At 38.7% G+C, this 18,777-nt stretch overlaps 3 non-coding genes and 24 pseudogenes across 3 annotated transcripts; all 27 read right to left on the bottom strand.

Moving 5' to 3' along the window:
- Positions 1–548: 548 nt before the first annotated feature.
- LOC122339444 lies at positions 549–667 on the bottom strand (annotated as a pseudogene).
- Positions 668–938: 271 nt separating this feature from the next.
- On the bottom strand, positions 939–1,057 carry LOC122339414 (annotated as a pseudogene).
- A 270-nt stretch (positions 1,058–1,327) lies between these two features.
- LOC122339427 lies at positions 1,328–1,446 on the bottom strand (annotated as a pseudogene).
- Positions 1,447–2,882: 1,436 nt separating this feature from the next.
- Positions 2,883–3,001, bottom strand: LOC122339483 (annotated as a pseudogene).
- Positions 3,002–3,273: 272 nt separating this feature from the next.
- On the bottom strand, positions 3,274–3,390 carry LOC122339441 (annotated as a pseudogene).
- A 2,231-nt stretch (positions 3,391–5,621) lies between these two features.
- Positions 5,622–5,738, bottom strand: LOC122339463 (annotated as a pseudogene).
- A 1,062-nt stretch (positions 5,739–6,800) lies between these two features.
- On the bottom strand, positions 6,801–6,918 carry LOC122339479 (annotated as a pseudogene).
- A 669-nt stretch (positions 6,919–7,587) lies between these two features.
- LOC122339390 lies at positions 7,588–7,707 on the bottom strand (annotated as a pseudogene).
- A 276-nt stretch (positions 7,708–7,983) lies between these two features.
- LOC122339458 lies at positions 7,984–8,104 on the bottom strand (annotated as a pseudogene).
- A 271-nt stretch (positions 8,105–8,375) lies between these two features.
- Positions 8,376–8,493, bottom strand: LOC122339447 (annotated as a pseudogene).
- A 273-nt stretch (positions 8,494–8,766) lies between these two features.
- On the bottom strand, positions 8,767–8,888 carry LOC122339359 (annotated as a pseudogene).
- Positions 8,889–11,491: 2,603 nt separating this feature from the next.
- Positions 11,492–11,610, bottom strand: LOC122339492. The gene has a single exon (XR_006249968.1). It is a non-coding gene; the product is annotated as a 5S ribosomal RNA (ribosomal RNA).
- Positions 11,611–11,885: 275 nt separating this feature from the next.
- Positions 11,886–12,005, bottom strand: LOC122339459 (annotated as a pseudogene).
- Positions 12,006–12,278: 273 nt separating this feature from the next.
- On the bottom strand, positions 12,279–12,397 carry LOC122339460. The gene has a single exon (XR_006249957.1). It is a non-coding gene; the product is annotated as a 5S ribosomal RNA (ribosomal RNA).
- A 273-nt stretch (positions 12,398–12,670) lies between these two features.
- On the bottom strand, positions 12,671–12,789 carry LOC122339411 (annotated as a pseudogene).
- A 270-nt stretch (positions 12,790–13,059) lies between these two features.
- LOC122339395 lies at positions 13,060–13,178 on the bottom strand (annotated as a pseudogene).
- Positions 13,179–13,847: 669 nt separating this feature from the next.
- LOC122339457 lies at positions 13,848–13,967 on the bottom strand (annotated as a pseudogene).
- A 275-nt stretch (positions 13,968–14,242) lies between these two features.
- Positions 14,243–14,362, bottom strand: LOC122339454 (annotated as a pseudogene).
- Positions 14,363–14,635: 273 nt separating this feature from the next.
- LOC122339373 lies at positions 14,636–14,754 on the bottom strand (annotated as a pseudogene).
- Positions 14,755–15,027: 273 nt separating this feature from the next.
- Positions 15,028–15,146, bottom strand: LOC122339346. The gene has a single exon (XR_006249946.1). It is a non-coding gene; the product is annotated as a 5S ribosomal RNA (ribosomal RNA).
- A 273-nt stretch (positions 15,147–15,419) lies between these two features.
- Positions 15,420–15,537, bottom strand: LOC122339386 (annotated as a pseudogene).
- Positions 15,538–15,813: 276 nt separating this feature from the next.
- Positions 15,814–15,930, bottom strand: LOC122339461 (annotated as a pseudogene).
- Positions 15,931–16,203: 273 nt separating this feature from the next.
- LOC122339407 lies at positions 16,204–16,322 on the bottom strand (annotated as a pseudogene).
- Positions 16,323–16,591: 269 nt separating this feature from the next.
- On the bottom strand, positions 16,592–16,710 carry LOC122339430 (annotated as a pseudogene).
- Positions 16,711–16,987: 277 nt separating this feature from the next.
- On the bottom strand, positions 16,988–17,105 carry LOC122339469 (annotated as a pseudogene).
- Positions 17,106–17,380: 275 nt separating this feature from the next.
- On the bottom strand, positions 17,381–17,499 carry LOC122339408 (annotated as a pseudogene).
- A 273-nt stretch (positions 17,500–17,772) lies between these two features.
- LOC122339429 lies at positions 17,773–17,891 on the bottom strand (annotated as a pseudogene).
- Between the last annotated feature and the right edge of the window lie 886 nt (positions 17,892–18,777).

The raw sequence follows: 18,777 nt of genomic DNA, 5'->3' as shown, positions 1-18,777 counted from the left end.
CATTAGTTAAGTAGTTAAAAACAGTCAAACTCTGTTTAAAGAACAGCTACTTTAAAGGCAATTGAATTAAATAAGCAGTAAGGGAAAGCAAAGAGCTGGTCAAACTTTGGCCACACTAAGGGCCAGTGTATTAGATGAGTAGTGAAAAACTCAAAACTTACAGCACCTGGTATTCCTAGGCAGTCTACCATCCAGAAGTACTAACTAGGCCCAACTCTGCTTAGCTTCTGAGATCAGGCGAGATCAGGCGTGAACAGGGTGGGATGGCCGTGCGAAAGCTGCTGCAAAAGCCCCTATTTTAAGGTGAGGCACACTAAATTGCCATTATACTAGATAAGTAATGAATGAAATACAAAAAAATACTTCAAAATGAGCTACATTAAAGATAAGAGCATTAGTTAAGTAGTTAAAAACAGTCAAACTCTGTTTAAAGAACAGCTACTTTAAAGGCAATTGAATTAAATAAGCAGTAAGGGAAAGCAAAGAGCTGGTCAAACTTTGGCCACACTAAGGGCCAGTGTATTAGATAAGTAATGAAAAAACTCAAAAACTTACAGCACCTGGTATTCCTAGGCAGTCTCCCATCCAAGTACTAACTAGGCCCAACTCTGCTTAGCTTCTGAGATCAGGCGAGATCAGGCGTGAACAGGGTGGGATGGCCGTGCCAGCTGCTGCAAAAAGCCCCTATTTTAAGGTGAGGCACACTAAGTGCCATTATACTAGATAAGTAATGAATGAAATACAAAAAAATACTTCAAAATGAGCTACATTAAAGATAAGAGCATTAGTTAAGTAGTTAAAAACAGTCAAACTCTGTTTAAAGAACAGCTACTTTAAAGGCAATTGAATTAAATAAGCAGTAAGGAAAGCAAAGATCTGGTCAAACTTTGGCCACACTAAGGAGCCAGTGTATTAGATAAGTAGTGAAAAAACTCAAAAACTTACAGCACCTGGTATTCCTAGGCAGTCTCCCATCCAAGTACTAACTAGGCCCAACTCTGCTTAGCTTCTGAGATCAGACGAGATCAGGCGTGAACAGGGTGGGATGGCCGTGGCCAAAGCTGCTGCAAAAGCCCCTATTTTTAAGGTGAGGCACACTAAGTGCCATTATACTAGATAAGTAATGAATGAAATACAAAAAAATACTTCAAAATGAGCTACATTAAAGATAAGGCATTAGTTAAGTAGTTAAAAACAGTCAAACTCTGTTTAAAGAACAGCTACTTTAAGGCAATTGAATTAAATAAGCAGTAAGGAAAGCAAAGAGCTGGTCAAACTTTGGCCACACTAAGGGCCAGTGTATTAGATGAGCAGTGAAAAACTCAAAAACTTACAGCACCTGGTATTCCTAGGCAGTCTCCCATCCAAGTACTAACTAGGCCCAACTCTGCTTAGCTTCTGAGATCAGGCGAGATCAGGCGTGAACAGGGTGGGATGGCCGTGTAAAGCTGCTGCAAAAAGCCCCTATTTTAAGGTGAGGCACACTAAATGCCATTATACTAGATAAGTAATGAATGAAATACAAAAAATACTTCAAAATGAGCTACATTAAAGATAAGAGCATTAGTTAAGTAGTTAAAAACAGTCAAACTCTGTTTAAAGAACAGCTACTTTAAAGGCAATTGAATTAAATAAGCAGTAAGGAAAGCAAAGAGCTGGTCAAACTTTGGCCACACTAAGGGCCAGTGTATTAGATCAGTAGTGAAAAAACTCAAAAACTTACAGCACCTGGTATTCCTAGGCAGTCTCCCATCCAAGTACTAACTAGGCCCAACTCTGCTAGCTTCTGAGATCAGGCGAGATCAGGCGTGAACAGGGTGGGATGGCCGTGGCCCAGCTGCTGCAAAAGCCCCTATTTTAAGGTGAGGCACACTAAATGCCATTATACTAGATAATGAATGAAATACAAAAAAATACTACAAAATGAGCTACATTAAAGATAAGAGCATTAGTTAAGTAGTAAAAACAGTCAAACTCTGTTTAAAGAACAGCTACTTTAAAGGCAATTGAATTAAATAAGCAGTAAGGGAAAGCAAAGAGCTGGTCAAACTTTGGCCACACTAAGGGCCAGTGTATTAGATAAGTAGTGAAAAAACTCAAAACTTACAGCACCTGGTATTCCTAGGCAGTCTCCCATCCAAGTACCAACTAGGCCCAACTCTGCTAGCTTCTGAGATCAGGCGAGATCAGGGCGTGAACAGGGTGGGATGGCCGTGTAGCTGCTGCAAAAAGCCCTATTTTAAGGTGAGGCACACTAAATTGCCATTATACTAGATAAGTAATGAACGAAATACAAAAAATACTTCAAAATGAGCTACATTAAAGATAAGAGCATTAGTTAAGTAGTTAAAAACAGTCAAACTCTGTTTAAAGAACAGCTACTTTAAAGGCAATTGAATTAAATAAGCAGTAAGGAAAGCAAAGAAACTGGTCAAACTTTGGCCACACTAAGGGCCAGTGTATTAGATAAGTAGTGAAAAAACTCAAAAACTTACAGCACCTGGTATTCCTAGGCAGTCTCCCATCCAAGTACTAACTAGGCCCAACTCTGTAGCTTCTGAGATCAGGCGAGATCAGGCGTGAACAGGGTAGGTATGGCCGTGGCAGCGAAAGCTGCTGCAAAAGCCCCTATTTTAAGGTGAGGCACACTAAGTGCCATTATACTAGATAAGTAATGAATGAAATACAAAAAAATACTTCAAAATGAGCTACATTAAAGATAAGAGCATTAGTTAAGTAGTTAAAAACAGTCAAACTCTGTTTAAAGAACAGCTACTTTAAAGGCAATTGAATTAAATAAGCAGTAAGGAAAGCAAAAGAGCTGGTCAAACTTTGGCTACACTGAGAGCCAGTGTATTAGATGAGTAGTGAAAAAACTCAAAAACTTACAGCACCTGGTATTCCTAGGCAGTCTCCCATCCAAGTACTAACTAGGCCCAACTCTGCTTAGCTTCTGAGATGAGGCGAGATCAGGCGTGAACAGGGTGGTATGGCCGTGGCGAAAGCTGCAAAAAGCCCCTATGTTAAGGTGAGGCACACTAAGTGCCATTATACTAGATAAGTAATGAATGAAATACAAAAAAAATACTTCAAAATGAGCTACATTAAAGATAAGAGCATTAGTTAAGTAGTTAAAAACAGTCAAACTCTGTTTAAAGAACAGCTACTTTAAAGGCAATTGAATTAAATAAGCAGTAAGGGAAAGCAAAGAGCTGGTCAAACTTTGGCCACACTAAGGGCCAGTGTATTAGATCAGTAGTGAAAAAACTCAAAAACTTACAGCACCTGGTATTCCTAGGCAGTCTCCCATCCAAGTACTAACTAGGCCCAACTCTGTAGCTTCTGAGATCAGGCGAGATCAGGCGTGAACAGGGTGGGATGGCCGTAAGCTAAAGCTGCTGCAAAAACCCCTATTTTAAGGTGAGGCACACTAAGTGCCATTATACTAGATAATGAATGAAATACAAAAAAATACTACAAAATGAGCTACATTAAAGATAAGAGCATTAGTTAAGTAGTTAAAAACAGTCAAACTCTGTTTAAAGAACAGCTACTTTAAAGGCAATTGAATTAAATAAGCAGTAAGGAAAGCAAAGAGCTGGTCAAACATTGGCCAGACTAAGGAGCCAGTGTATTAGATAAGTAGTGAAAAAAAAACTCAAAACTTACAGCACCTGGTATTCCTAGGCAGTCTCCCATCCAAGTACTAACTAGGCCCAACTCTGTAGCTTCTGAAGATCAGGCGAGATCAGGCGTGAACAGGGTGGTATGGCCGTGGCGCGAAGCTGCTGCAAAAAGCCCTATTTTTTACAAGGTGAGGCACACTAGGAGTGCCATTATACTAGATAAGTAATGAATGAAATACAAAAAAATGCTTCAAAATGAGCTACATTAAAGATAAGAGCATTAGTTAAGTAGTTAAAAACAGTCAAACTCTGTTTAAAGAACAGCTACTTTAAAGGCAATTGAATTAAATAAGCAGTAAGGGAAAGCAAAGAGCTGGTCAAACTTTGGCCACACTAAGAGGCCAGTGTATTAGATAAGTAGTGAAAAAACTCAAAAACTTACAGCACCTGGTATTCTAGGCAGTCTCCCATCCAAGTACTAACTAGGCCCAACTCTGCTTAGCTTCTGAGATCAGGCGAGATCAGGCGTGAACAGGGTGAGTATGGCGTGCGAAGAAAGCTGCTGCAAAAAGCCCCTATTTTAAGGTGAGGCACACTAAGTGCCATTATACTAGATAAGTAATGAGCGAAATACAAAAAAATACTTCAAAATGAGCTACATTAAAGATAAGGCATTAGTTAAGTAGTTAAAACAGTCAAACTCTGTTTAAAGAACAGCTACTTTAAAGGCAATTGAATTAAATAAGCAGTAAGGGAAAGCAAAGAGCTGGTCAAACTTTGGCCACACTAAGGGCCAGTGTATTAGATAAGTAGTGAAAAAACTCAAAACTTACAGCACCTGGTATTCCTAGGCAGTCTCCCATCCAAGTAATAACTAGGCCCAACTCTGCTTAGCTTCTGAATCAAAGGCTGAGATCAGGCGTGAACAGGGTGGTATGGCATGTAATAGCGAAAAGCTGCTGCAAAAAGCCCCTATTTTAAGGTGAGGCACACTAAGTTGCCATTATACTAGATAAGTAATGAGCGGGAAATACAAAAAATGCTTCAAAATGAGCTACATTAAAGATAAGAGCATTAGTTAAGTAGTTAAAACAGTCAAACTCTGTTTTTAAGAACAGCTACTTTAAAGGCAATTGAATTAAATAAGCAGTAAGGAAAAGCAAAGAGCTGGTCAAACTTTGGCCACACTAAGGGCCAGTGTATTAGATAAGTAGTGAAAAAACTCAAAACTTACAGCACCTGGTATTCCTAGGCAGTCTCCCATCCAAGTAATAACTAGGCCCAACTCTGCTTAGCTTCTGCATCAGGCAGAGATCCGAGGCGTGAACAGAGTGGTATGGCCGTGGCAGCTGCTGCAAAAAGCCCTATTTTAAGGTGAGGCACACTAAGTGCCATTATACTAGATAAGTAATGAGCAAATACAAAAAATACTTCAAAATGAGCTACATTAAAGATAAGAGCATTAGTTAAGTAGTTAAAAACAGTCAAACTCTGTTTAAAGAACAGCTACTTTAAAGGCAATTGAATTAAATAAGCAGTAAGGGAAAGCAAAGAGCTGGTCAAACTTTGGCCACACTAAGGGCCAGTGTATTAGATAAGTAGTGAAAAAGCTCAAAACTTACAGCACCTGGTATTTGCTAGGCAGTCTCCCATCCAAGTACTAACTAAGACCAACTCTGCTTAGCTTCTGAGATCAGGCGAGAACAGGCGTGAGTATGGCCGTGGCAGCTGCTGCAAAAGCCCCTATTTTAGGTGAGATACACTAAGTGCCATTATACTAGATAAGTAATGAATGAAATACAAAAAAATACTTCAAAATGAGCTACATTAAAGATAGAGCATTAGTTAAGTAGTTAAAAACAGTCAAACTCTGTTTAAAGAACAGCTACTTTAAAGGCAATTGAATTAAATAAACAGTAAGGAAAAAGCAAAGAGCTGGTCAAACTTTGGCCACACTAAGGGCCAGTGTATTAGATAAGTAGTGAAAAAACTCAAAACTTACAGCACCTGGTATTCCTAAGGCAGTCTCCCATCCAAGTACTAACTAGGCCCAACTCTGCTTAACTTCTGAGATCAGAGATCAGGCGTGAACAGGGTGGTATGGCCGTGCGAAAGCTGCTGCAAAAAGCCCCTATTTTTAAGGTGAGGCACACTAAGTGCCATTATACTAGATAAGTAATGAACAGAAATACAAAAAATGCTTAAAATGAGCTACATTAAAGATAAGAGCATTAGTTAAGTAGTTAAAAACAGTCAAACTCTGTTTAAAGAACAGCTACTTTAAAGGCAATTGAATTAAATAAGCAGTAAGGGAAAGCAAAGAGAGCTGGTCAAACTTTGGCCACACTAAGGGCCAGTGTATTAGATAGAGTAGTGAAAAAACTCAAAAACTTACAGCACCTGGTATTTGCTAGGCAGTCTCCCATCCAGAAGTACTAACTAAGACCAACTCTGCTTAGCTTCTGAGATCAGGCGTGATCAGGCGTGAACAGGGTGGTATGGCCGTGGCGAAAGCTGCTGCAAAAAGCCCCTATTTTAAGGTGAGGCACACTAAGTGCCATTATACTAGATAAGTAATGAATGAAATACAAAAAATACTTCAAAATGAGCTACATTAAAGATAAGAGCATTAGTTAAGTAGTTAAAAACAGTCAAACTCTGTTTAAAGAACAGCTACTTTAAAGGCAATTGAATTAAATAAGCAGTAAGGAAAGCAAAGAGCTGGTCAAACTTTGGCCACACTAAGGGCCAGTGTATTAGATAAGTAGTGAAAAAACTCAAAAACTTACAGCACCTGGTATTCCTAGGCAGTCTCCCATCCAAGTACTAACTAGGCCCAACTCTGCAAGCTTCTGAGATCAGGCGATCAGGCGTGAACAGGGTGGTATGGCCGTGCCGAAAGCTGCTGCAAAAAGCCCTATTTTTAAGGTGAGGCACACTAAGTGCCATTATACTAGATAAGTAATGAATGAAATACAAAAAATGCTTCAAAATGAGCTACATTAAAGATAAGAGCATTAGTTAAGTAGTTAAAAACAGTCAAACTCTGTTTAAAGAACAGCTACTTTAAAGGCAATTGAATTAAATAAGCAGTAAGGAAAAAGCAAAGAGAGCTGGTCAAACTTTGGCCACACTAAGGGCCAGTGTATTAGATAAGTAGTGAAAAAACTCAAAAACTTACAGCACCTGGTATTCCTAGGCAGTCTCCCATCCAAGTACTAACTAGGCCCAACTCTGCTTAGCTTCTGAGATCAGGCGAGATCAGGCGTGAACAGGTGGTATGGCCGTGGCGAAAGCTGCTGCAAAAGCCCCTATTTTAAGGTGAGGCACACTAAGTGCCATTATACTAGATAAGTAATGAATGAAATACAAAAAAAAATACTTCAAAATGAGCTACATTAAAGATAAGAGCATTAGTTAAGTAGTTAAAAACAGTCAAACTCTGTTTAAAGAACAGCTACTTTAAAAGGCAATTGAATTAAATAAGCAGTAAGGGAAAGCAAAGAGCTGGTCAAACTTTGGCCACACTAAGGGCCAGTGTATTAGATAAGTAGTGAAAAAACTCAAAACTTACAGCACCTGGTATTCCTAGGCAGTCTCCATCCAAGTACTAACTAGGCCCAACTCTGCTTAAGCTTCTGAGATCAGGCGAGATCAGGCGTGAACAGGGTGGGATGGCCGTGTAGCGAAAGCTGCTGCAAAAAGCCCTATTTTAAGGTGAGGCACACTAGAGTGCCATTATACTAGATAAGTAATGAATGAAATACAAAAAATACTTCAAAATGAGCTACATTAAAGATAAGAGCATTAGTTAAGTAGTTAAAAACAGTCAAACTCTGTTTAAAGAACAGCTACTTTAAAGGCAATTGAATTAAATAAGCAGTAAGGAAAGCAAAGAGCTGAGTCAAACTTTGGCCACACTAAGGAGCCAGTGTATTAGATAAGTAGTGAAAAAACACAAAACTTACAGCACCTGGTATTCCTAGGCAGTCTCCCATCCAAGTACTAACTAGGCCCAACTCTGCTTAGCTTCTGAGATCAGACAAGATCAGGGCGTGAACAGGGTGGTATGGCCGTAAGCAGAAAGCTGCTGCAAAAAGCCCCTATTTTAAGGTGAGGCACACTAAGTGCCATTATACTAGATAAGTAATGAATGAAATACAAAAAAATACTTCAAAATGAGCTACATTAAAGATAAGAGCATTAGTTAAGTAGTTAAAAACAGTCAAACTCTGTTTAAAGAACAGCTACTTTAAAGGCAATTGAATTAAATAAGCAGTAAGGAAAGCAAAGAGCTGGTCAAACTTTGGCCACACTAAGGGCCAGTGTATTAGATAAGTAGTGAAAAAACTCAAAAAACTTACAGCACCTGGTATTCCTAGGCAGTCTCCCATCCAGAGTACTAACTAGGCCCAACTCTGCTTAGCTTCTGAGATCAGAGCGAGATCAGGCGTGAACAGGGTGGTATGGCCGTGCGAAAGCTGCTGCAAAAAGCCCCTATTTTAAGGTGAGGCACACTAAGTGCCATTATACTAGATAAGTAATGAATGAAATACAAAAAAATACTTCAAAATGAGCTACATTAAAGATAAGAGCATTAGTTAAGTAGTTAAAAACAGTCAAACTCTGTTTAAAGAACAGCTACTTTAAAGGCAATTGAATTAAATAAGCAGTAAGGAAAGCAAAGAGCTGGTCAAACTTTGGCCACACTAAGGGCCAGTGTATTAGATAAGTAGTGAAAAAACTCAAAACTTACAGCACCTGGTATTCCTAGGCAGTCTCCCATCCAAGTACTAACTAGGCCCAACTCTGTTAGCTTCTGAGATCAGGCGAGATCAGGCGTGAACAGGGTGGTATGGCCGTGTGAAAAGCTGCTGCAAAAAGCCCCTATTTTAAGGTGAGGCACACTAAGTGCCATTATACTAGATAAGTAATGAATGAAATACAAAAAATACTTCAAAATGAGCTACATTAAAGATAAGAGCATTAGTTAAGTAGTTAAAAACAGTCAAACTCTGTTTAAAGAACAGCTACTTTAAAGGCAATTGAATTAAATAAGCAGTAAGGGAAAGCAAAGAGCTGGTCAAACTTTGGCCACACTAAGGAGCCAGTGTATTAGATAAGTAGTGAAAAAACTCAAAACTTACAGCACCTGGTATTCCTAGGCAGTCTCCCATCCAAGTACTAACTAGGCCCAACTCTGCTTAGCTTCTGAGATCAGATGAGATCAGGCGTGAACAGAGAATTGGTATGGCCGTAAGCAAAAGCTGCTGCAAAAAGCCCCTATTTTAAGGTGAGGCACACTAAGTGCCATTATACTAGATAAGTAATGAATGAAATACAAAAAAATACTTCAAAATGAGCTACATTAAAGATAAGAGCATTAGTTAAGTAGTTAAAAACAGTCAAACTCTGTTTAAAGAACAGCTACTTTAAAGGCAATTGAATTAAATAAGCAGTAAGGGAAAGCAAAGAGCTGGTCAAACTTTGGCCACACTAAGAGGCCAGTGTATTAGATAAGTAGTGAAAAAACTCAAAAACTTACAGCACCTGGTATTCCTAGGCAGTCTCCCATCCAAGTACTAACTAGGCCCAACTCTGTAGCTTCTGAGATCAGGCGAGATCAGTGAACAGGGTGGTATGGCCGTGTGAACTGCTGCAAAAAGCCCTATTTTAAGGTGAGGCACACTAAGTGCCATTATACTAGATAAGTAATGAATGAAATACAAAAAAATACTTCAAAATGAGCTACATTAAAGATAAGAGCATTAGTTAAGTAGTTAAAAACAGTCAAACTCTGTTTAAAGAACAGCTACTTTAAAGGCAATTGAATTAAATAAGCAGTAAGGGAAAGCAAAGAAGCTGGTCAAACTTTGGCCACACTAAGGGCCAGTGTATTAGATAAGTAGTGAAAAAACTCAAAACTTACAGCACCTGGTATTCCTAGGCAGTCTCCCATCCAAGTACTAACTAGGCCCAACTCTGCTTAGCTTCTGAGATCAGGAGTGATCAGGCGTGAACAGGGTATGGCCGTGTGGCTGCTGCAAAAAGCCCCTATTTTAAGGTGAGGCACACTAAGTGCCATTATACTAGATAAGTAATGAATGAAATACAAAAAATACTTCAAAATGAGCTACATTAAAGATAAGAGCATTAGTTAAGTAGTTAAAAACAGTCAAACTCTGTTTAAAGAACAGCTACTTTAAAGGCAATTGAATTAAATAAGCAGTAAGGGAAAGCAAAGAGCTGGTCAAACTTTGGCCACACTAAGGGCCAGTGTATTAGATAAGTAGTGAAAAAACTCAAAAACTTACAGCACCTGGTATTCCTAGGCAGTCTCCCATCCAAGTACTAACTAGGCCCAACTCTGCTAGCTTCTGAGATCAGGCGAGATCAGGCGTGAACAGAGATTGTGGTATGGCCGTGTAGCTGCTGCAAAAAGCCCTATTTTAAGGTGAGGCACACTAAGTGCCATTATACTAGATAAGTAATGAATGAAATACAAAAAAATACTTCAAAATGAGCTACATTAAAGATAAGAGCATTAGTTAAGTAGTTAAAAACAGTCAAACTCTGTTTTAAGAACAGCTACTTTAAAGGCAATTGAATTAAATAAGCAGTAAGGGGAAAGCAAAGAGCTGGTCAAACTTTGGCCACACTAAGACCAGTGTATTAGATAAGTAGTGAAAAAACTCAAAAACTTACAGCACCTGGTATTCCTAGGCAGTCTCCCATCCAAGTACTAACTAGGCCCCAACTCTGTAGCTTCTGAGATCAGGCGAGATCAGGCGTGAACAGGGGTGGTATGGCCGTGTAGCTTCTGCTGCAAAAGCCCTATTTTAGGTGAGGCACACTAAGTGCCATTATACTAGATAAGTAATGAATGAAATACAAAAAATACTTCAAAATGAGCTACATTAAAGATAAGAGCATTAGTTAAGTAGTTAAAAACAGTCAAACTCTGTTTAAAGAACAGCTACTTTAAAAGCAATTGAATTAAATAAGCAGTAAGGAAAGCAAAGAGCTGGTCAAACTTTGGCCACACTAAGGGCCAGTGTATTAGATAAGTAGTGAAAAAACTCAAAAACTTACAGCACCTGGTATTCCTAGGCAGTCTCCCATCCAGAAGTACTAACTAGGCCCAACTCTGTAGCTTCTGAGATCAGGCGAGATCAGGCGTGAACAGGTGGGATGGCCGTAAGCGTGCTGCTGCTGCAAAAGCCCTATTTTAAGGTGAGGCACACTAAGTGCCATTATACTAGATAAGTAATGAATGAAATACAAAAAAATACTTCAAAATGAGCTACATTAAAGATAAGAGCATTAGTTAAGTAGTTAAAAACAGTCAAACTCTGTTTAAAGAACAGCTACTTTAAAGGCAATTGAATTAAATAAGCAGTAAGGAAAGCAAAGAGCTGGTCAAACTTTGGCCACACTAAGGGCCAGTGTATTAGATAAGTAGTGAAAAAACTCAAAACTTACAGCACCTGGTATTCCTAGGCAGTCTCCCATCCAGAGTACTAACTAGGCCCAACTCTGTGGCTTCTGAGATCAGGCGAGATCAGGCGTGAACAGGGTGGGATGGCCGTGTGGAAGCTGCTGCAAAAAGCCCCTATTTTAAGGTGAGGCACACTAAGTGCCATTATACTAGATAAGTAATGAATGAAATACAAAAAATACTTCAAAATGAGCTACATTAAAGATAAGAGCATTAGTTAAGTAGTTAAAAACAGTCAAACTCTGTTTAAAGAACAGCTACTTTAAAGGCAATTGAATTAAATAAGCAGTAAGGGAAAGCAAAGAGCTGGTCAAACTTTGGCCACACTAAGGGCCAGTGTATTAGATAAGTAGTGAAAAAACTCAAAAACTTACAGCACCTGGTATTCCTAGGCAGTCTCCCATCCAAGTACTAACTAGGCCCAACTCTGCTTAGCTTCTGAGATCAGACGAGATCAGGCGTGAACAGGGTGGTATGGCCGTAAGCGTAAGCTGCTGCAAAAAGCCCCCTATTTTAAGGTGAGGCACACTAAGTGCCATTATACTAGATAAGTAATGAATGAAATACAAAAAAATACTTCAAAATGAGCTACATTAAAGATAAGGCATTAGTTAAGTAGTTAAAAACAGTCAAACTCTGTTTAAAGAACAGCTACTTTAAAGGCAATTGAATTAAATAAGCAGTAAGGGAAAGCAAAGAGCTGGTCAAACTTTGGCCACACTAAGGGCCAGTGTATTAGATAAGTAGTGAAAAAACTCAAAAACTTACAGCACCTGGTATTCCTAGGCAGTCTCCCATCCAAGTACTAACTAGGCCCAACTCTGCTTAGCTTCTGAGATCAGACGAGATCAGGCGTGAACAGGGTGTGGATGGCCGTAGCGAAAGCTGCTGCAAAAAGCCCCTATTTTAAGGTGAGGCACACTAAGTGCCATTATACTAGATAAGTAATGAATGAAATACAAAAAATACTTCAAAATGAGCTACATTAAAGATAAGAGCATTAGTTAAGTAGTTAAAAACAGTCAAACTCTGTTTAAAGAACAGCTACTTTAAAGGCAATTGAATTAAATAAGCAGTAAGGGAAAGCAAAGAGCTGGTCAAACTTTGGCCACACTAAGGGCCAGTGTATTAGATAAGTGGTGAAAAAACTCAAAAACTTACAGCACCTGGTATTCCTAGGCAGTCTCCCATCCAAGTACTAACTAGGCCCAACTCTGCTTAGCTTCTGAGATCAGACGAGATCAGGCGTGAACAGGGTGGTATGGCCGTAAGCGAAAGCTGCTGCAAAAGCCCCTATTTTAAGGTGAGGCACACTAAGTGCCATTATACTAGATAAGTAATGAATGAAATACAAAAAAATACTTCAAAATGAGCTACATTAAAGATAAGAGCATTAGTTAAGTAGTTAAAAACAGTCAAACTCTGTTTAAAGAACAGCTACTTTAAAGGCAATTGAATTAAATAAGCAGTAAGGGAAAGCAAAGAGCTGGTCAAACTTTGGCCACACTAAGGGCCAGTGTATTAGATAAGTAGTGAAAAAACTCAAAACTTACAGCACCAGGTATTCCTAGGCAGTCTCCCATCCAAGTACTAACTAGGCCCAACTCTGCTTAGCTTCTGAGATCAGGCGAGATCAGGCGTGAACAGGGTGGTATGGCCGTGTAAAGCTGCTGCAAAAGCCCCTATTTTAAGGTGAGGCACACTAAGTGCCATTATACTAGATAAGTAATGAATGAAATACAAAAAAATACTTCAAAATGAGCTACATTAAAGATAAGAGCATTAGTTAAGTAGTTAAAAACAGTCAAACTCTGTTTAAAGAACAGCTACTTTAAAGGCAATTGAATTAAATAAGCAGTAAGGAAAGCAAAGAGCTGGTCAAACTTTGGCCACACTAAGGGCCAGTGTATTAGATAAGTAGTGAAAAAACTCAAAAACTTACAGCACCAGGTATTCCTAGGCAGTCTCCCATCCACGTACTAACTGGGCCCAACTCTGCTTAGCTTCTGAGATCAGACGAGATCAGGCGTGAACAGGGTGGTATGGCCATAGGCGAAGCTGCTGCAAAAGCCCCTATTTTAGGTGAGGCACACTAGAGTGCCATTATACTAGATAAGTAATGAATGAAATACAAAAAAATACTTCAAAATGAGCTACATTAAAGATAAGAGCATTAGTTAAGTAGTTAAAAACAGTCAAACTCTGTTTAAAGAACAGCTACTTTAAAGGCAATTGAATTAAATAAGCAGTAAGGGAAAGCAAAGAGCTGGTCAAACTTTGGCCACACTAAGGGCCAGTGTATTAGATAAGTAGTGAAAAAACTCAAAAACTTACAGCACCTGGTATTCCTAGGCAGTCTCCCATCCAAAGTACTAACTAGGCCCAACTATGCTTAGCTTCTGAGATCAGACGAGATCAGGCGTGAACAGGGTGGGTATGGCCGTGGCGAAAGCTGCTGCAAAAAGCCCCTATTTTTAAGGTGAGGCACACTAAGTGCCATTATACTAGATAAGTAATGAATGAAATACAAAAAAATACTTCAAAATGAGCTACATTAAAGATAAGAGCATTAGTTAAGTAGTTAAAAACAGTCAAACTCTGTTTAAAGAACAGCTACTTTAAAGGCAATTGAATTAAATAAGCAGTAAGGGAAAGCAAAGAGCTGGTCAAACTTTGGCCACACTAAGGGCCAGTGTATTAGATAAGTAGTGAAAAAACTCAAAAACTTACAGCACCTGGTATTCCTAGGCAGTCTCCCATCCAAAAACTAACTAGGCCCAACTCTGCTTAGCTTCTGAGATCAGACGAGATCAGGCGTGAACAGGTGTGGTATGGCCGTGTGCAAAGCTGCTGCAAAAAGCCCCCTATTTTAAGGTGAGGCACACTAAGTGCCATTATACTAGATAAGTAATGAATGAAATACAAAAAAATACTTCAAAATGAGCTACATTAAAGATAAGAGCATTAGTTAAGTAGTTAAAAACAGTCAAACTCTGTTTAAAGAACAGCTACTTTAAAGGCAATTGAATTAAATAAGCAGTAAGGGAAAGCAAAGAGCTGGTCAAACTTTGGCCACACTAAGGGCCAGTGTATTAGATAAGTAGTGAAAAAACTCAAAAACTTACAGCACCTGGTATTCCTAGGCAGTCTCCAATCCAAGTACTAACTAGGCCCAACTCTGCTTAGCTTCTGAGATCAGACGAGATCAGGCGTGAACAGGGTGGGTATGGCCGTGGCGAAAGCTGCTGCAAAAGCCCCCTATTTTAAGGTGAGGCACACTAAGTGCCATTATACTAGATAAGTAATGAATGAAATACAAAAAAATACTTCAAAATGAGCTACATTAAAGATAAGAGCATTAGTTAAGTAGTTAAAAACAGTCAAACTCTGTTTAAAGAACAGCTACTTTAAAGGCAATTGAATTAAATAAGCAGTAAGGAAAGCAAAGAGCTGGTCAAACTTTGGCCACACTAAGGGCCAGTGTATTAGATAAGTAGTGAAAAAACTCAAAAACTTACAGCACCTGGTATTCCTAGGCAGTCTCCCATCCAAGTACTAACTAGGCCCAACTCTGCTTAGCTTCTGAGATCAGACGAGATCAGGCGTGAACAGGGTGGTATGGCCGTGTGCGAAAGCTGCTGCAAAAGCCCCTATTTTAAGGTGAGGCACACTAAGTGCCATTATACTAGATAAGTAATGAATGAAATACAAAAAAATACTTCAAAATGAGCTACATTAAAGATAAGAGCATTAGTTAAGTAGTTAAAAACAGTCAAACTCTGTTTAAAGAACAGCTACTTTAAAGGCAATTGAATTAAATAAGCAGTAAGGAAAGCAAAGAGCTGGTCAAACTTTGGCCACACTAAGGGACCAGTGTATTAGATAAGTAGTGAAAAAACTCAAAACTTACAGCACCTGGTATTCCTAGGCAGTCTCCCATCCAAGTACTAACTAGGCCCAACTCTGCTTAGCTTCTGAGATCAGACGAGATCAGGCGTGAACAGGGTGGTATGGCCGTAAGCGAAAGCTGCTGCAAAAAGCCCCTATTTTAAGGTGAGGCACACTAAGTGCCATTATACTAGATAAGTAATGAATGAAATACAAAAAAATACTTCAAAATGAGCTACATTAAAGATAAGAGCATTAGTTAAGTAGTTAAAAACAGTCAAACTCTGTTTAAAGAACAGCTACTTTAAAGGCAATTGAATTAAATAAGCAGTAAGGAAAGCAAAGAGCTGGTCAAACTTTGGCCACACTAAGGGCCAGTGTATTAGATAAGTAGTGAAAAAACTCAAAACTTACAGCACCTGGTATTCCTAGGCAGTCTCCCATCCAAGTACTAACTAGGCCCAACTCTGTTAGCTTCTGAGATCAGACGAGATCAGGCGTGAACAGGGTGGTATGGCCGTAAGCAAAAGCTGCTGCAAAAAGCCCTATTTTTAAGGTGAGGCACACTAAGTGCCATTATACTAGATAAGTAATGAATGAAATACAAAAAAATACTTCAAAATGAGCTACATTAAAGATAAGAGCATTAGTTAAGTAGTTAAAAACAGTCAAACTCTGTTTAAAGAACAGCTACTTTAAAGGCAATTGAATTAAATAAGCAGTAAGGGAAAGCAAAGAGCTGGTCAAACTTTGGCCACACTAAGGGCCAGTGTATTAGATAAGTAGTGGAAAAAACTCAAAAACTTACAGCACCTGGTATTCCTAGGCAGTCTCCCATCCAAGTACTAACTAGGCCCAACTGCTTAGCTTCTGAGATCAGACGAGATCAGGCGTGAACAGGGTGGTATGGCCGTGGCGAAAGCTGCTGCAAAAGCCCCTATTTTAAGGTGAGGCACACTAAGTGCCATTATACTAGATAAGTAATGAATGAAATACAAAAAAATACTTCAAAATGAGCTACATTAAAGATAAGAGCATTAGTTAAGTAGTTAAAAACAGTCAAACTCTGTTTAAAGAACAGCTACTTTAAAGGCAATTGAATTAAATAAGCAGTAAGGGAAAGCAAAGAGCTGGTCAAACTTTGGCCACACTAAGGGCCAGTGTATTAGATAAGTAGTGAAAAAACTCAAAAACTTACAGCACCTGGTATTCCTAGACAGTCTCCCATCCAAGTACTAACTAGGCCCAACTCTGCTTAGCTTCTGAGATCAGGCGAGATCAGGCGTGAACAGGGTGGTATGGCCGTGTGAAAGCTGCTGCAAAAGCCCTATTTTAAGGTGAGGCACACTAAGTGCCATTATACTAGATAAGTAATGAATGAAATACAAAAAAATACTTCAAATGAGCTACATTAAAGCTAAGAGCATTAGTTAAGTAGTTAAAAACAGTCAAACTCTGTTTAAAGAAGAGCTACTTTAAAGGCAATTGAATTAAATAAGCAGTAGGGAAAGCAAAGAGCTGGTCAAACTTTGGCCACACTAAGGGCCAGTGTATTAGATAAGTAGTGAAAAAACTCAAAAACTTACAGCACCTGGTATTCCTAGGCAGTCTCCCATCCAAGTACTAACTAGGCCCAACTCTGCTTAGCTTCTGAGATCAGGCGAGATCAGGCGTGAACAGGGTGGTATGGCCGTGGCGAAGCTGCTGCAAAAAGCCCCTATTTTAAGGTGAGGCACACTAAATGCCATTATACTAGATAAGTAATGAATGAAATACAAAAAAAAATACTTCAAAAATGAGCTACATTAAAGATAAGAGCATTAGTTAAGTAGTTAAAAACAGTCAAACTCTGTTTAAAGAACAGCTACTTTAAAAAGGCAATTGAATTAAATAAGCAGTAAGGGAAAGCAAAGAGCTGGTCAAACTTTGGCCACACTAAGGGCCAGTGTATTAGATAAGTAGTGAAAAAACTCAAAACTTACAGCACCTGGTATTCCTAGGCAGTCTCCCATCCAAGTACTAACTAGGCCCAACTCTGCTAGCTTCTGAGATCAGACGAGATCAGGCGTGAACAGGGTGGTATGGCCGTGGCGCAAAGCTGCTGCAAAAAGCCCCTATTTTAAGGTGAGGCACACTAAGTGCCATTATACTAGATAAGTAATGAATGAAATACAAAAAAATACTTCAAAATGAGCTACATTAAAGATAAGAGCATTAGTTAAGTAGTTAAAAACAGTCAAACTCTGTTTAAAGAACAGCTACTTTAAAGGCAATTGAATTAAATAAGCAGTAAGGGAAAGCAAAGAGCTGGTCAAACTTTGGCCACACTAAGGGCCAGTGTATTAGATAAGTAGTGAAAAAACTCAAAAACTTACAGCACCTGGTATTCCTAGGCAGTCTCCCATCCAAGTACTAACTAGGCCCAACTCTGCTTAGCTTCTGAGATCAGGCGAGATCAGGCGTGAACAGGGTGGTATGGCCGTAGCGAAAGCTGCTGCAAAAAGCCCCTATTTTAAGGTGAGGCACACTAAGTGCCATTATACTAGATAAGTAATGAATGAAATACAAAAAAATACTTCAAAATGAGCTACATTAAAGATAAGAGCATTAGTTAAGTAGTTAAAAACAGTCAAACTCTGTTTAAAGAACAGCTACTTTAAAGGCAATTGAATTAAATAAGCAGTAAGGAAAAGCAAAGAGCTGGTCAAACTTTGGCCACACTAAGGGCCAGTGTATTAGATAAGTAGTGAAAAAACTCAAAACTTACAGCACCTGGTATTCCTAGGCAGTCTCCCATCCAAGTACTAACTAGGCCCAACTCTGCTTAGCTTCTGAGATCAGGCGAGATCAGGCGTGAACAGGGTGGTATGGCCGTGGCGAAAAGCTGCTGCAAAAGCCCCTATTTTAAGGTGAGGCACACTAAGTGCCATTATACTAGATAAGTAATGAATGAAATACAAAAAAAAATACTTCAAAATGAGCTACATTAAAGATAAGAGCATTAGTTAAGTAGTTAAAAACAGTCAAACTCTGTTTAAAGAACAGCTACTTTAAAGGCAATTGAATTAAATAAGCAGTAAGGAAAGCAAAGAGCTGGTCAAACTTTGGCCACACTAAGGGCCAGTGTATTAGATAAGTAGTGAAAAAAACTCAAAACTTACAGCACCTGGTATTCCTAGGCAGTCTCCCATCCAAGTACTAACTAGGCCCAACTCTGCTTAGCTTCTGAGATCAGGCGATTTTTTTTTTTTTTTTTTTTTATTATTTTTATTTACAATCAAATGTTAAGAAATAAATACATTAAAAAAATACATAAATCACAAGAAATAAATCACATCTCAAACATCTCCTGGTAGCAACACTTCAAAACTATTCCAAACTCTTACAACATATGGATTATTTTTTGTTATACAATGATCAAACAATTCCATATTTTCAATCATTTACAATAATTATATAAATCTTTTATTTCATCCATCAAGATCTGTTTATATAATAAGGATAGCGACAGTTCTTTTCTCTTATGTTTCATAATGTTCCTTCTTTTCCATATTGCGTATCTTGCAATCGTTAACATATAATTAAGTGCATACTTGTTTTTAGCCTTCCCCTCAAATCCAAACAAAAATAGCACATCCCATTCCTCCAGCGTAAGATTGTCTTCATACAACAAATCACATACCATCTTTTTAACATTTTAAAAAAATTACTTAACTTTCTACATTTCAAAAATAAATGTAAAACTCCTTCCTTTTATCCATACAC

Source organism: Puntigrus tetrazona, unplaced genomic scaffold (genome assembly GCF_018831695.1).
Source record: "Puntigrus tetrazona isolate hp1 unplaced genomic scaffold, ASM1883169v1 S000000994, whole genome shotgun sequence".
Lineage (NCBI taxonomy): Eukaryota > Metazoa > Chordata > Actinopteri > Cypriniformes > Cyprinidae > Puntigrus > Puntigrus tetrazona.
The sequence above is the reverse complement of the archived record's forward strand: the minus strand, read 5'-3'. Positions and strand labels throughout refer to the sequence as shown.